General features: G+C 43.3%; 1 long non-coding RNA gene and 2 other non-coding genes across 3 annotated transcripts; 1 reads left to right on the top strand and 2 right to left on the bottom strand.

The window, feature by feature from the left end:
• Nucleotides 1-6,268: 6,268 nt before the first annotated feature.
• Nucleotides 6,269-6,387, bottom strand: LOC115799491 (5S ribosomal RNA). Its single transcript, XR_004021584.1, has one exon. It is a non-coding gene; the product is annotated as a 5S ribosomal RNA (ribosomal RNA).
• Nucleotides 6,388-6,699: 312 nt separating this feature from the next.
• Nucleotides 6,700-6,818, top strand: LOC115799489 (5S ribosomal RNA). Its single transcript, XR_004021583.1, has one exon. It is a non-coding gene; the product is annotated as a 5S ribosomal RNA (ribosomal RNA).
• Nucleotides 6,819-8,171: 1,353 nt separating this feature from the next.
• On the bottom strand, nt 8,172-9,583 carry LOC115792163 (uncharacterized). Its single transcript, XR_004021009.1, has 3 exons — nt 9,505-9,583; nt 8,938-9,146; nt 8,172-8,669 (listed from the first exon to the last, which is right to left on the bottom strand). It is a non-coding gene; the product is annotated as an uncharacterized LOC115792163 (long non-coding RNA).
• Nucleotides 9,584-16,671: the final 7,088 nt, after the last annotated feature.

The following is a 16,671-nucleotide window of genomic DNA, read 5'->3' as shown; positions in this document are numbered from 1 at the left end:
CTGTACAAACTCTGTCAGTGTGCACAATTTTTTGCACAATTTTTTTTTAAAAAAGTATCTGAACACCATTCAGTGTCCTGAACAATCATCTGATATTCTAAAATATCCAAAGTTTATTTTTTTGTCACCAGAGGTGGGAAGTAACAAAGTACAAATACTTTGTTACTGTACTTAAGTGTACTGTACTTTGAGGTATCTGTACTTTAAGTATTTATTTTTCTGACAACTTTTTACTTTTACTCCCTACATTTTTAAACAAACATCTGTGCTTTCTACTCCTTACATTTTCAAAACAAGCTCATTACTTTAGGTTTAATCAGTCTGAGGGAAGTTTTCATTTCCGGTCGCTGCGCCTTCAAACATCAAATCGATTTGAACAGATAAGGACTTTTGCATTGATGCATCCCTCCCCGGGGCTTATCGACTAAAAAGACATGAAAGACACAAAACCATATAATTTATGCATCATTTATGTGCACAGGCCTAACAGCGGGCCAGACCGAGTGCAGATGTCCATAAGTTGTGGTTGTGGTACTTAAGCAGCTAGCTAGCACTATAGAACGTGTTGTGGCAGCTAATTTCAAATGCAACGTTTCTATCAGCTCAACAAATATCAGCAAACACAAACTGTTATGTGCAGTTTATCACACAGTGTGTCTGAGATCCAGCTGCTGTATTTCCAGGGAGGGAAACGAATGAGAGAGACGTTCAGTCAGAGATGGAGAAAGATGGAAGAGAGAGGACAGAGGAGGAAGCAGAGATGTTAGATTTAAAGGTAAGGACTGCTCAGTAACATCTTATAACCTGGAAATTTAAAGTTTTATTTTTTAAATCAGATATTGGATCTGTATATGATGTGAAGTTAAGTTTGTTCATATTGTGAAAAAAAACAAACTGTCCTGCAAAACAAAGTGAGGAGTTCTAACTAGCATGAAAATACTGCAGTTCAGGATAAACAGTTAGTTTGCTGTACTGTGGTGAATTTACAGTAAAGCTCTCTGTTGGACTGGTGCAGAGCAACAGCAGAGTTTGAATTTAAGTTGATGAAGCTTAGATTCATTCACTGAATTCAACTTTTTATACCAACTTTATGATTTAGTGATGTGTTGTTCTAAGAGCCGATGCTTGGTAGTGAATCAGAAGACGAATAAGAGCCAGCTCCCCAATTTCTCATTAACTCTGCTCACAAACCCGAGGACAGGGGCAGAATTGATGGGCACACCATGCAGCCAATCACACAGGGGGACATGGGATTATACCATTATTTTAAAGCACAGGGGGAAATAGATGTTCCACCGTGCGTGGGCGTAGTCCAGGTTCAGACAGCAAGACGGTGGGAGACAGCGGTGCAAAAACACATGGATATGAGTGATACCTATAAAAGAAGCAGCATTTGGCTGCAATTTAAGGAAATTGGAAATAGCAGAGCAGATTGCCATCATTGCAAATTGAAAATTACAGTTAGAGCATTTTCCGCCACAAACCAGCACTGACATATAAGACCTGTCCATCCCTTGGTGCACTTGGAGCAGAGAGGGCAAGCTAGGTCTCCATCTACTGATCCTGGTGAGTCTGGTCCCAAACAAACAACAACTGTTGCGGCATCCCCCGCCCTCCTCAAAACTGCAACTATAACCTGTCCTACTGCAACACAAAGCAAAATAAGTCCATGTGTTTGTTTGTCCTGTGTTCCATTAAATGTTTATTTAAAATGTTAAACAAAATGTATTTTAACAGAACAAATGCATAAAATAAAGCAATTATTAAGTTTATCATAAAAAGACTGAAGTCAAAAGAGCTTCTAGGCACATAAACCCTTCATTTTTGCTTATTTAGGCTAAAATATGAGGATACAAATGATAACAAGTAAAGAGCCGTTTGGGAGCCAAAAAAGCCGGCTCTTCCTTGGGAGCCGAGCCTAAAAAGCCAGCTCTCTGAAAAGAGATGAACTTCCCAGCACTATTATGCTGTCAGTGTAGGTGATGGAAGATAGGTCCTGAAATATCTTGTTGAATTCAGTTGCATAAATCCACATAGAGCAGTAAACCTCAGAGCAGCAGCAGCTGATCACTCCCCACACACAAAGAATATCTACTAGAGCTCACAATAGAAATTTTCCCCATGTTAAGCCACTACAACTGATCTTAGAGTTTCCCCACCTGCTGAATCCCACTGTAACCCCTGACTGTACTTGTTTTTCCTGTTTAGGATATGAGGCAGAGTCACCCTCTACCATGTAAGTAACAGAAAATATATATATTTTTTAATTCTCTTTCTTTGTTTCCGCTCATGTTCTACAGAACAGTGTTCAGGCATTCAGTGCATTCATTAGAATTTTAGATTGAAATAAAGTTTGTATTCTCATGTAATAATGTTTTATTATTACAATAATATGGCACAAGGTTTAGTTAGCTTTGCACAAAATAGCTAGAATTCAAGATAGAAACGTCCTCCAAAGAGCTACATTCGCTTTCTTACTTTGAGTAGATTTCAGAGCCTGTACGTTTTCACTTTTACTTGAATAAAGAAGTTGAAACAGTACTTCAAGTTTTACCAGAGTATTTTTTAACTCAAGTATTTGTACTTCTACTTAAGTACAGAATGTCTGTACTTTTGCCACTTCTGTTTGTCACAGAAGCAGTAATATTTCAAAATTTGCTCACAGTTTTGGCCGCTCTCCTGTGCCATTGCCGCTTTTGAGTTTCATTCGAAATGCATTCTGGGATACTTGGCTGTACCAAGCACACACAAGTCACCACCGATGCAATCTTGATAGAAGGGGCGGAGCAAGAACACATTTTGAGTGTACTTGCCTTTATGTATACTTTTATTTGGAACAGTACTCGGGCTGAGACTGATGGTGTTTCACAAGTACACAAGTATGCACAAGTACGCATATTGAAAAACGGTTCCATTAATGTTTGTACAGTAATGCTTCTGCTAGTTTACCTGTCAGAAACAAGCGCTCATGGATGATGTATGTTAAGCGCCGCCATTTCAGTTATGTTAGCTAACGAGCTATGCTGTCTCCTATTTTTTTCTTGCATTAATATTAGCATTCATTCTGAATAGTAAACCTCTTCATGAGCTGAATCATCTTTTCAGTCATTTTAGATGGAAAAAATCTTTTTGATTTAATTTGAAGCCTTATTTGAACTTTTGGACAGAGGCCATTTTAATTTACTTATTTGCACATTATATTTTAATTCAGAAAATTATATTCACTTTAATATGCATTGTTTATTTGATGTTTATTGTGATGGTAATATTAATGTTAAAAATACATTGGATTCGTTTGAAACTCGTATTTTTATGGGTCATTATTTTAATTGTGAGAAGAGATGACAAGGTGATATTCACAGGCGGGCAGGCTTAAACGAGAGAGGTAAGATTAAAATAATAAATTAAATAAAAAAATAGACTAATGTTTAAAAAACATAAATGTTTCAGCATTAACATTTTCTACTGGGCTGGTGTCTACTATATATGAGGCGTGAGAATAGAAAAACATAAAAAACTTTCATTTTAAACTATGTTGCAAAATGTTAAATGTGTAAGCTCTGAAGCTGGATTAAAAAAGTCACGATATACTTATACTTCTTTCTTTGTGTTTCTTTCTGTTTCAAAGACTCTCAGGACAGTTGTGATAAGTATGCTGCAGCAGGCACAAGCTTTATTGTGACACTTAAACATGCTATGAAGAAATCAGAGAACCTGAGATGGCACCACAATGAAAAATTAATCTTTAATAGCAAATTAGACAAGGGCACCCAAAAGAAAGATTTTGTTGTTGATTCAACTGGATCGCTGAACCTGACAAAACTGACTAAAGACTCATCGGGATGCTACACCCCAGAGGTTTTTGATAGAGATGGAATAAGTGTGGGAGAATTACCGAGTTTGAGCTTGTGTGTATTAGGTAGGTAACAACACACTGTAAACACCCTTCTTCTGGTTATATAAATATATATAAAGCTTTTTTAGTCACATACTGTAATGAACAGAAACAGTTTGGTTTCATTATAAAGTCACTGTTCAGTTTTATCATCATTATCATTGTTGTTTTTACTCAGACCGTGTGCAGAAGCCCAACGTGACGATGAAGTGTTCGGCCTCTAAGATAAACGTCAGTTTTACTTGCAATGTTGCTCAGGTGAGAAAAACATTTACTGTGTTTTACTCACATTCACATTAGAGTATTTTTCAAATAGTTGACCCATGGTTACGCATTTGTAGACAAAATGTAGACACAGGCTTCATTTCTCTTACCCTGAAAGAAAATATCATGAGTCGAGCTGTGCTGACTGCAACACAACCGCAACCACTCTCTTTTTTTTATTTTCTGATGTCATAGCCAAACTGCTTATCCAGAGACTTCCTGATCCTCCTGAAGATTTATCTCCACTTCCTGATAAAGATACAGAGCTATACCGTCACTTGTTAAACAATCAAACCCTGAGAAAATTATATTTGTCTTTAAAATATGTTTAAATTCAAGAAATTCTAGACTTTTTAATTTCATCCATCTTTGTAGTTAAGCTCAAATTTTAAACCTTTGATTAATCGTTAATCATGATTTCTTCTACAGAAAGACAACAAATTAGAATACAAATGGCTTATCAAGGATGAAGAGTTGAAAGGAGATCTGAAGGACACAATAACACAAAAAGCTGAAAATGTGGCAAACTCCCCCATTGTGTGCAATGTTTCTAACCCCGTCAGCTATGAGATCAGTGATCCTGTTTATCAAGAATGCCTCAAGCTTTGTGAGTATTATGTGCTATCATCTGTCCATTAAAAAGTTGCAGTGACAGTTTTATGATACTCATCTTCTAATAAATTACATTTCTTTTTCTTTTATTCTGAAGTTTTCGCTGATGAAAAAATTGGAATTTATGTTGTTTTTTCCGTGCGCCTAGGAGCAGGTATGGTTTACCTTCCTCACATCATTTATGTGGCTGAGCTTAAATAAAATCAACACATTATCAATTTTTTCAGATTTTCATGTGTAATACATATTTGCACTTGTTTTTCATCTTAAGGTATTTTTCTGTTGCTGATCCTCATTTCCATTGTTTGCCATGTCCAGACTCGCACAACAAAAGCATATCGGATAAAGGGTGAGATTTTTTAATGTATGTATGGCTCTGCACTCAGGCAGACCTTAAGGGGGGGCTTTTTGCCAAGACCGTCTTCAAATATAAACCGTCTCAGCAGTAGCCCCTGGAGGGTGGGCAGTGGGTTGCTTTTTAAATGGGGCTTAAATAGCAACCCACTCCCCACCCTCCAGGGGCTACTGCCAGCTCTTCCTGATTGGTGAGCCTTTCATAATCTGTATTGTGTCAACAATAGTGACACAAAGGGATCTAAATTTTACAAACATGTGAACTCTCGCACACTAACATTGTGTGATCCTATGCACTATGCTGATCAAATTCTTTATGTTTGTCCTTGTTTAGTTGACACAACACCATCAAAGCCATGTTCTTATTCACAGCAGGCTTTTCTTGCCTGAAACAGCAGAAAGACGATTTTCAAGGTTTGACCTTTCACCTGTGCTTATTCTGACAGATAAGGAGGAGCTTCCTTTGCAGTGGACCAATCAAGAACAGAAACATCATCAGGAGCAGCAGCATAATTGATAACACCCAGCAGCTTCCCAGAGCCTGAGTTCAGTGCAGACTGTGGTTTGGAGAGAGACAAAAAAAACTGGGATATGCAGGAAGTCAGTGTGTTCAGTAACTCATGATCTGCTGTATAAACACTGCTTTTTATACTGGCTATGAAAGTGATGGGTCAGGACTTTAGCAGCATGATTAATTTTCATGTGATGCTGTCATGATCCTGGGTCTGTCACCCAGTGTTTTCTCTTATGGACTTTCTGATTGTTATTTTGTTTATTTCTTTGAGTCTTAGTAACTAGCTGTTTGTTTGTTGGTCTTAGTTTAATTATCAGAGTGCTTGTTGGTTTTTGTTCATTGCATATCATGAGATCTGTGGTGTCCAGTCTGTCCCGGTGTCTTCTTTGTGTCATCCACAGTGTAATGTTCCCTGTGGATGACACACATAAAACAACAGTTTTATACAAAACAAGCGCTCCTCTCTCCTTGTTCTACATCTGTTTTGTTATTTATCCTGTTACTCTAAGCAAGTGAACACATGATGGAAAATTGATGTTCCCATGTTAAAAGTACAGAAAAACATATCGGCCCTCCTCACACAAACTGGTGCAGCAGCGCCCTCTGCAGTGCACAGAGAGAAGTGCAAAAGCTTACAGCACCTGGTATTCCCAGGCGGTCTCCCATCCAAGTACTGACCAGGCCCGACCCTGCTTAGCTTCCGAGATCAGACGAGATCGGGCGTGTTCAGGGTGGTGTGGCCGTAAGCGACTGACACAATCAATAAAAGGCTCTTTATACATGCTGGAATTAAATATATTAGACTTTTATTTGATATAAGCAGAAGTCTCCCAATGACAAAAACTTTTTACTTAAAAATCGTCTTAACAGCCTGTGTGCTCTCTGTCACTGCAACACTGTCTTTTAACAAAATAAGATTTATTATAACTGATATAAGAAAAGCATTTTTGCGACAATCAATAACTAAGGTTTGCATGTTTTATCAGTAACATATCAAACTGACTAATCCTGCTCAACCGCTGTAACACGTATAAAAAGCGTTTTGTTCATAATTGCTGTCGCTTACGGCCACACCACCCTGAACACGCCCGATCTCGTCTGATCTCGGAAGCTAAGCAGGGTCGGGCCTGGTCAGTACTTGGATGGGAGACCGCCTGGGAATACCAGGTGCTGTAAGCTTTTGCACTTCTCTCTGTGCACTGCAGAGGGCGCTGCTGCACCAGTTTGTGTGAGGAGGGCCGATATGTTCCACTGTTTTCTGGATAACCTCACACAGTTAAACTTTTATAGAGAATCTCTTTTCTAGTCACTTGTTCACAAAGGGATGTCACGATGGATGGCTTATTTTCACCCTAATAAATCGAATCATAATTTTAAAACCACGTTTTGTCTTTACTCAGGTTATCTTTGACTGATATTAAAAATTTTCAGAAGCTGTTCAGTTTTTGTTTCATGCATTATCAGCTGTACTTCATATAATATTGATATAGTCAAATCAAATCTCACTGATAGATGACGGCTCTCTGACAGCCACAGCAGTGATGTTTCAATGAGTTACTGTTAAAGGTCAAAGTTCAGTCATAGCTGAAAACATTCAGAGCAGCTTTCCAAGTCTGTGATGAATGTAAAGTTTTTCCATTAAAGGCAAACACGTTATAATGAATGTCTCAGCTTTATAGGTTTTAAACATTTCAGTACAGTTTGGGAGAATGAGACATTTTAATTAAAGAATGCAGATCGTTTTTTCATACTCTGAATTTCAGACATAACTTTTAAAATGTGGGAGGGATAAATTAGCTCTGTGTTGTGTGGCTGCTGGAGTTGTGTTGTTTAGTGTGAGTTACTTGACTGCTTTGGAAGTCAACACAGATAAAAAAGAAACAAGCTTCCATTTCCCTAAAACAGTCACATGTATACAGTTACATAACTAAAAGTAAAAACACAGCTCAAAGTACAGCCATACGCATCAGTAAGGCAGTTAAGTGTGACACTTTCACTGTAACATAATGTGTAGACGAGGCTCAAATGGTAGAAAACCAGTTTAAATCTGCACAAGTTGGCACAGTTTCCACAGAAAAAGTCACAAAGCATCATTTAGCTTTATGTGTAGTGATTTAAAAGCATGTGTGCAGACATTTATTTAATTACATTCAAACTCCAAAAGCTTTTATTTCTAAAGGCTTGCAGATTTGATGGAGGTCACGTCTTTTCTTTCCAGCATCGGTCTCACACTGTCAGATTTTTTTGAACTGAGGTTGCTTTAAAGAATATAAAGGTCTCAGTGACAAATGCAGTGCATCTACACAACACTGGCATTTCAGAGCTGAGCGAGCACTACACTACACATCCTCTGAACTGTGTGATCTTGTTTGAATAAAGATGAGGACTACATTGTATTTGAACAGGAATAAAGAGCAGTACAATATTCAAGCCACACGTTTGTCTTCAGTTTGATTGTGAACAGAGAAAAACATCTTGCAGCTTTGCACTCAGGATGAAATGCATTTATTCTATTTTATTCTTACATCCACAGTCTACATGGTTTTTAATATTTTCAGAATAATCTTTGATTTTTAGATGACAGCCACGTGAACATCATCACATTTGAAGAAATGCTGTTTACTGAAGAGGACAACAGCTGATTCAACTCTGATGCTACTCAGCTTTCTCAAGGTACACAGGACGGCCTTTTTTACATTTTATCTTCTTCTTTATGGTCTGTGGTGTGTCATTGTACGCGCAGGGTGTCTCATTTGACCTCACGCAGTCAATAACATTCAGCTCAGGGGTGATTACTTCCTCTTTTTTACCCTTGCACAAAACCTTAACTGAAGCTTCTTGATCTTTGATGAAGGTATGTATTTCCTTGCATTCACTTTTTTTATTAATATTTTTCATCATGTCATAACACTTTTGAGAGCCCTTCACTGGAAGGAAGTGCTCATTTTTGAAGTCCTTATAACTCTGAGAGAGCACAGCAGCAAAAAGCAGCAGCAGCAGCAAACAGGCACACTGAACCCTCATGATTCCCTGAGGAAGAGAAACATAGCATTTACATTAGTCTGTCCTCTCTGCAGTTTAGATTTTAGTGAAGCAACTGCCGTAACTTTGATATACAGTAATGCACCACCACCACCACCTCCCCAAAAAACAAATGGAGCTCAGACATGTTAAACTTTTCTGCATTAAAAGGACCCAGCACATCACATTGGGTAATTCACATTAATGAGTCCTCTGATCAAAGTAAATGTATTACCAAGCATTTATAATACAAGCTTTCCCAAATTTGGACACTTACCTCAGTTTGCGACTGGCTGATGAGCGGTTTGTTTTTCGTCTGCAGCAGCAGTCGATGAAAATGACTTGGGGGAGTGAAATTCTCTGAAGGTGGAGTATGGTTACAGGGAATTCATTATATAGTGTCCAGCTGGATGGGAGTCATCTGATAGTCCGCTCACTTTGAATGAATATTAAAGAACCACATAACAGGAACCAATAAAGACAGTCCTGCGTGTAAAAAAAAAAAAGCAGGGAGCTTATGTTAGATTAGCATGCTAACAGAAACCGCAGCGTGCTAGTGTTGTGCCCTTAAACAAGGGGAATAGTGACAGATAAATGAAGAGGTCGACATGCCGCTCTTGCCTTCACTCGTCTGTATTGAGTAACTTACAAATGTGAACAGAAGCTGAATAACAACCATGCAATATGGAGAGACGGTAGCACAAGCTAACACAGCAACAAAGTTCGCTGGGAACTCATCAAAATAAGCATTCAAAAATTAACACATTCTCTCAAAACAAACAATAAGTCAACATTTAATGATGACGTGTTACTGAGTTTAGGGCGTTTCGTGTGCAGTGATTACCTTAAACAAGGGGAATAGTGACAGATAAATGAAGAGGTCGACACGCCGCTCTTGCCTTCACTCGTCTGTATTGAGCGAGGGAAAGGGACGCGCGGTTTCCCCTACTTAAATCCTAAGGCATTACCAGTGGATCAGTGCACAATCAATTCAGGCAAAACACTTACTCCCCAGCTCTGCATTTCTACACAGCAACACAGTCAAAACAATAATAAAATGTTGTGAGGTAAATGGAACAAAATTATAAAACTAAACAAAATCAAATTTCTTGTCCTCTACATACTCCCCCTCAAAAATAGATGTTGTCCCCAACATGCTGACAGTTAATCTTAAACACAAATATGGGGTTACTTATAACAATGGCATCAAGAAACATGCATTAAACCACAGTATACTATAATTGCTGTTGTACCTTATTACTCTTCAAATATCGTTTCACAGGCTGGAACTCTTTTCATCCATCCATCCATCCATCCATCCATCCATTTTCTTCCGCTTATCCGGGGCCGGGTCGCGGGGGCAGAAGCCTAAGCAGAGAAGCCCAGGCTTCCCTCTCCCCAGCCACCTCCTCCAGCTCATCCGGAGGGACCCCAAGGCGTTCCCAGGCCAGCTGAGATACATAATCTCTCCAGCGTGTCCTGGGTTCACCACGGGGCCTCTTCCCGGTGGGACATGCCCGGAACACCTCACCCAGGAGGCGGCCAGGAGGCATCCTAATCAGATGCCCGAGCCACCTCAACTGGCTCCTTTCGATGTGGAGGAGCAGCGGCTCTACTCTGAGCCCCTCCCGGATGGCCGCACTCCTCACCTTATCTCTAAGGGAGAGGCCAGCCACCCTTCGAAGCAAACTCATTTCTGCCGCTTGTATTCGCGATCTTATTCTTTCGGTCACTACCCAAAGCTCGTGGCCATAGGTGAGGTTAGGAACGTAGATCGACCAGTAAATCGAGAGCTTCGCTTTTACACTAAGCTCTCTCTTCACCACGACAGACCGGTGCAGCGTCCGCATCACTGCAGAAGCAGCCCCGATCCGCCTGTCGATCTCCCGTTCCCTTCTCCCATCACTCGTGAATAAGACCCCGAGATACTTGAACTCCTCCACTTGAGGCAAGAACTCGTTCCTGAGCCGGAGATGGCACTCCACCCTTTTCCGGCTGAGGACCATGGTCTCAGATTTAGAGGTGCTGATTCTCATGCCAGCCGCTTCGCACTCGGCTGCGAACCATTCCACTGCGAGCTGGAGGCCTTCCCCTGATGAAGCCAACAGAACCGCATCATCTGCAAAAAGCAGAGATGAGACTCTGAGGCCACCGAGGAAGAAGCCTTCCGCCACCTGGCTACGCCTAGAAATTCTGTCCATAAAAATTATGAACAGAATCGGTGACAAAGGGCAGCCCTGACGGAGTCCCACACCCACAGGATACGAATTCGACTTATTACCGGCTATACGGACCAAGCTCTCACTGTGGTTGTACAAGGACTGAATGGCCCGCAACAATGGGCCAGACACCCCATACTCCCGCAGAACCTCCCAAAGGACACCCCGAGGGACGCGGTCGAATGCCTTCTCCAAGTCCACAAAGCACATGTAGACTGGTTGGGCAAACTCCCACGCACACTCGAATATCCTTGAGAGGATAAAGAGCTGGTCCAGCGTTCCACGACCAGGACGAAAACCGCATTGTTCCTCCTGAATCCGAGGTTCGACTAACGGACGCACCCTCCTTTCCAGCACCCTGGCATAGACCTTACCGGGGAGGCTGAGGAGTGTGATCCCCCGAAAGTTGGAGCACACCCTCCGGTCTCCCTTCTTAAAGATGGGGACCACCACCCCGGTCTGCCAATCCAATGGCACTGCCCCAGATCTCCACGTGATGTTGCAGAGACAGCCCTACAACATCCAGAGCCTTCAGGAACTCAGGGCGAATCTCGTCCACCCCAGGGGCTCTGCCACCAAGGAGTTGTTTAACTACCTCAGTGACCTCACCCCCAGTGATGGTCAAGTCATCCCCCTCATCCCCAGACTCTGCTTCCACTACAGAAGGCGTGTCAGTGGGATTCAGAAGGTCCTCGAAGTATTCCTTCCACCGTCCGACTATAGCCTCAGTTGAAGTCAGCAGCACCCCCCCCCGCACTATAAACAGTGTGAGTGAAGCACTGCTTTCCCCTCCTGAGTCGCCTGACGGTTTGCCAGAATCGTTTCGATGCCGTCCAAAAGTCTTTTTCCATAGCATCACCGAACTCCTCCCACACCCGAGTTTTTGCTTTGGCCACTACCCGAGCTGCATTCCGCTTGGCCTGTCGATACCTGTCAGCTGCCTCCGGAGTCCCACAGGCTAACCAAGCCCGATAGGACTCTTGCTTCAGCTTGATGGCTCCCTTCACCTCCGGTGACCACCATCTGGTTCGGGGGTTACCACCACGACAGGCACCAACCACCTTGCAGCCACAGCTCTGAGCAGCAGCCTCAACAATGGAGGTGCGGAACATGGTCCATTCGGACTCAATGTCCTCAGCCTCCCTCGGAATGCTGTCGAAGTTCTGCCGGAGGTGGGAGTTGAAGATCTCCCGGACTGGGGCTTCTGCCAGGCGTTCCCAGCGCACCCTCACAATACGTTTAGGTGTGCCAGGTCTGTCCAGCATCTTCCCCCGCCACCTGATCCAACTCACCACCAGGTGGTGATCAGTTGACAGCTCAGCTCCTCTCTTCACCCGAGTGTCCAGAACATACGGCCGCAGGTCTGATGATACGATTACAAAATCGATCATCGACCTGCGACCTAGGGTGTCCTGGTGCCATGTGCACTTATGGACATCCTTGTGTTCAAACACGGTGTTTGTTATGGACAAACTGTGGTTTGCACAGAAGTCCAATAACAAAACACCATTCGGGTTCAGATCGGGCAGGCCGTTCCTCCCAATCACGCCCCTCCAGGTCTCACTGTCATTCCCCACGTGAGCGTTGAAGTCTCCCAGCAAGACTATGGAGTCACCAGATGGAGCACTCTCCAGCACCCCGCCCAGCAACTCCAGCAAAAAGGGTGGGTACCCTGAACTGTCATTCGGCGCATAAGCGCAAACAACAGTCAGGACCCGTTCCCCAGCCCGAAGGCGCAGGGAAACTACCCTCTCGTCCACCGGTGAAAACTCCGACGTACAGGCAGCAAGCCGGGGGGATACAAGAATACCCACCCCAGCTCGCCGCCTCTCACCGAGGGCAACTCCAGACTGGAACAGAGTCCAGCCCTTCTCCAGGAGACTGGTTCCAGAGCCCAGACCATGCGTTGAGGTGAGCCCAACTATATCTAGCTGGTATCTCTCAACCTCACGCACTAGCTCAGGCTCCTTCCCCACCAGAGAGGTGACATTCCATGTCCCAATAGCCAGTTTCGATAGCCGGGGATCAGTCCGCCAGGGCCTCCGCCCTCGGCCACCGCCCGACACACACTGCACCCGACCCCTACGACACCTCCTGCGGGTGGTGGGCCTGCAGGAGGGCGGGCCCATGTAACCTCTTCGGGCTGCGCCCGGCCAAGCACCACGGGCTAATGCCTGGCCACCAGACGCTCTCCCTCGAGCTCCCTCCCCAGGCCTGGCTCCAGGGTGGGGCCCCGGTAACCCTATCCCGGGCAGGGTAAACTGTTCCCTTGTTTTTTCACTCATAAGGGTCTTCTGAACCGCTCTTTGTCTGGACCCTCACCCAGGACCAGTTTGCCATGGGAGACCCTACCAGGGGGACAAGCCCCCAGACAACATAGCTCCTGGGATCACTGGGACACACAAACCCCTCCACCATGATAAGGTGGCGATTCACGGAGGAGGAACTCTTTTCATACATTCTTTTTTGGATGGGTTAACAACCCGAGTCTTTCAGCGTTCTCTGATGGTCTGCATGAATTACAGTGTCCATTCAGTTAGACACAGGTAACAGTCTGCAGGTGACATGTGACAAAGTCCTGTTAGTGCAGCATGTCTAAAGCAGCAACACTCTCAATTGATAAAAGTCCATGACAGAGTTTTAAGTGACTGTGGCCATGTGGTGTGCTTTGGATATGTGTTAAGCTGAAGGCATAATGTATGAATCTGCTTTATGTTCAACAGTCCATTTGAATGTGAATTCTGTGTTAAACAGTCCATTTGCTCTGACTTGAGTGAGATGTATGTGCATTAACTCAGTTCAGTAGCGTGTTTTGTATGTGATCACAGTTTCTTTCTCTGTCCATCAGCAGTAGCGGTAGTATACCTCCGAAGTGCGTGTCCACGGCACCATAGAGTGTGAATGATGTGGTAGTGTTCTCATGTTATAACAAGCTGGTGAGCCAAGCCGATCATAGGTGAAGATCTTTGGTGGCTTACGCTGTCTGCTCGGTCGCTGAGGCTCTTGCTCACTAGTCCTGCTGCATTCACTTGGGGCAGGTGAAGGGACAAGATCTTCCACTTCTGTTTCCCCAGCACAACTTCCCTCCTGGCCAGGAAAGTCCTCACACTGGTCCACTGCTCCCTGCTGCCTCTCTGTCCCAGACACTATCTCCTCTGCTTGGAGGTGCTCAGCTGGCCCATCAGCACTCACAGGATTCAGCATCTGATGATGGCGTGGCTGGGATGGCTGTTGAGGTGACACTGGATAGTATTCATCATCGTCATCCTCTTCCTCTGACTGTTCAACCTCCTCACTTGTCTCTACAGCTTTTTTTCTTGTTTGTGGTCTCACTTCTATCTCAATCGGCAAATGGTCACATGGTAAGAGAAGATTGCGATGCAATATTCTTGATCGTCCATTTGCCTTCTCAGGTCTGAGTTCATAAACTGGGATATCTTTGCTGACCTGACGGACAACTGTGTGAACTGTATCCTCCCAGTGGTTCCTCAGCTTGCCTGGACCTCCTCGAGGCGTCATGTTCCTGACCAAAACACGATCACCTGGCTGTAATACTGAGCTTTTCACCTTACTGTCGTAATGCCTTTTGCTTCTCATGGCTGTTTTGTGAGTGTTTTCTCTGGTTATCTCATATGCTTCTTCCATGCCCTGTTTCCACTTTTCCATGTAGTCATGGTGATTGCTGTCTCCTTGTTCTGATGTCAAACTGAACAGCATGTCGACTGGCAATCGTGGGGAGTTTCCATATAACAAGTAAAAAGGAGAAAATCCAGTTACCTCGCTCCTGGTATAGTTGTAGGCATAGATCAGTTTGTTAAGTGAATCCTTCCAGTTCGTTTTCTTTCTCTCTGAGAGTGTCTTTAACATCTGGAGTAGCGTCCTATTAAATCGCTCCACTTGTCCGTTCCCTTGGGGATGGTAGGGAGTAGTTCTGGATCCAGCAATCCCACAGTAGTTTTTCAATTGTGCAAACAGCTGATTTTCAAACTCAGCACCCTGGTCATGATGGATTCGTGCTGGGAAGCCAAATCTTAGAGCATAGTCATTAAAGATTTTGTCCGCTGCTGTTTTACCTGATTTGGAAGTTGTGGCATACGCCTGGGCAAAGCGTGTAAAGTGGTCAATAATTACAAGGATGTATTCATAACCGCCCTTGCACTTATCAAGGTGTAGGAAATCAATAGAGACAAGTTCAAATGGGTGAGTAGTGACAATATTAGTCAGTGGTGCTCTGCTCTCATGACAGGGTTTCTTCTGTTTTATGCAAAAACATCTCCTCATAACATAATCCTCGACTTCCCGCTGCATATAAGGCCAGAAGAACCGATCCCGTATCAGTGACATTGTCCTTTCTACACCCTGATGGCCCATTTCGTTGTGCAGCTCCTTTAATACTGTATTTTTGTGTTTTTCTGGTAAGACTAGCTGTTTTCTGTTTGCTGTTCTCCTGTACAAAACTCCGTTCTCATCCATCTCCAATTTGTCCCATTCTCTTAGAAGACAGAGGGTCTGAGGGCTAAGTTGCTTCAGCCCTGAGCTCGATGGTTTTTGCTCTGTTAGTTTACACTGAATCACAGGTCCAATTGTTAGATCATGTCTCTGGTCCTGTTTGATTTGATCTTTTGTGAGTGGAATGACGGAGACATCTGTGGCCATGGCTGCACACTTGACTGAGACACCCATGGACCATGACACACTGGATTCTCCCTCTCCTTCCACTGCTTGTGTGGCTGCTCCAATCACATCATATGCCATTTCCTGCGTGCACTCTTCCATAAATGTTTCCATATCTACAGGCATCCTGGACAGACTGTCTGCATCCACGTTTTCCTTACCAGGGCGATATTTAATTGTGAAATGGAAATCTGCCAGTTCTGCTACCCATCTGCATCCTGTTGCATTCAATTTGGCACTGGATAGTACATAGGTAAGTGGGTTATTGTCGGTGTACACTGTAAAGAATGGCGCATAATATAGGTAATCGCGGAATTTCTTTGTGATCGCCCATTTAAGAGCTAAAAACTCTAACTTGCCTGAATGCAAATGGTAATTTTTCTCAGCTGCAGTTAAAGTACGAGAACCATAAGCAATCACACGAAGCTTCCCATTCTGTTTTTGGTACAGCACAGCACCTAGTCCTTGATTTGACGGTCCTGTACATTGTTCACTAGGTGCCAAATCACATTGAAACCAATTATGGGACACGACTGTTGGTTGCCTTTTAATACTAACATGGGTATTAACAACTCATCATCATTAGCAGTAAGTTTGAAACTCACCTCAAGCCAACCAATATATGGCATTTCTGTTTCATTAGCTGCCTCGAGTTGCAGTGGCTCAAGAGGATTGACTAGTTCAGCTATATCCCTCAGCTTAACATCAGGCAAATGGCTCTGCTTCCAGGCCTCATCTATAGCACAGATTTGTGAACCTGTGTCCCAAAGTGCCTGAAATCTTTGGTTGTGCAGAAAGCACTTAATGAGACATTTCTCTCCTACTAGCTCCCTTACAGTGGGTGTCATCACTGAATTACCAATTTTCCTGTATTTTAGTTTCTGACCTGATGGAGTTTCCTGTTTTTTAATGCCCAAGCATGTGTTTGGTCTACAAAATTTTCTGTGTGCTGACCAGTGCCTTTCTTGGCATTTTTTTCGAGCAGTACAGTGTTATTTTACAAACAGAACAACATTTCAATTTCGTACTCTCTTCCCTTCCCTCACAGTTAGCACAAAACTGGGACTTGTCTATGCTGTCGGCTGCCCCTTGTCCCGTAGGAGCAGTCCGTCTTAGTT

The sequence above is a fragment of the Archocentrus centrarchus genome, chromosome 2 (genome assembly GCF_007364275.1).
Source record: "Archocentrus centrarchus isolate MPI-CPG fArcCen1 chromosome 2, fArcCen1, whole genome shotgun sequence".
Taxonomy (NCBI): domain Eukaryota; kingdom Metazoa; phylum Chordata; class Actinopteri; order Cichliformes; family Cichlidae; genus Archocentrus; species Archocentrus centrarchus.
This window is presented reverse-complemented; position numbering and strand designations above follow the sequence as displayed.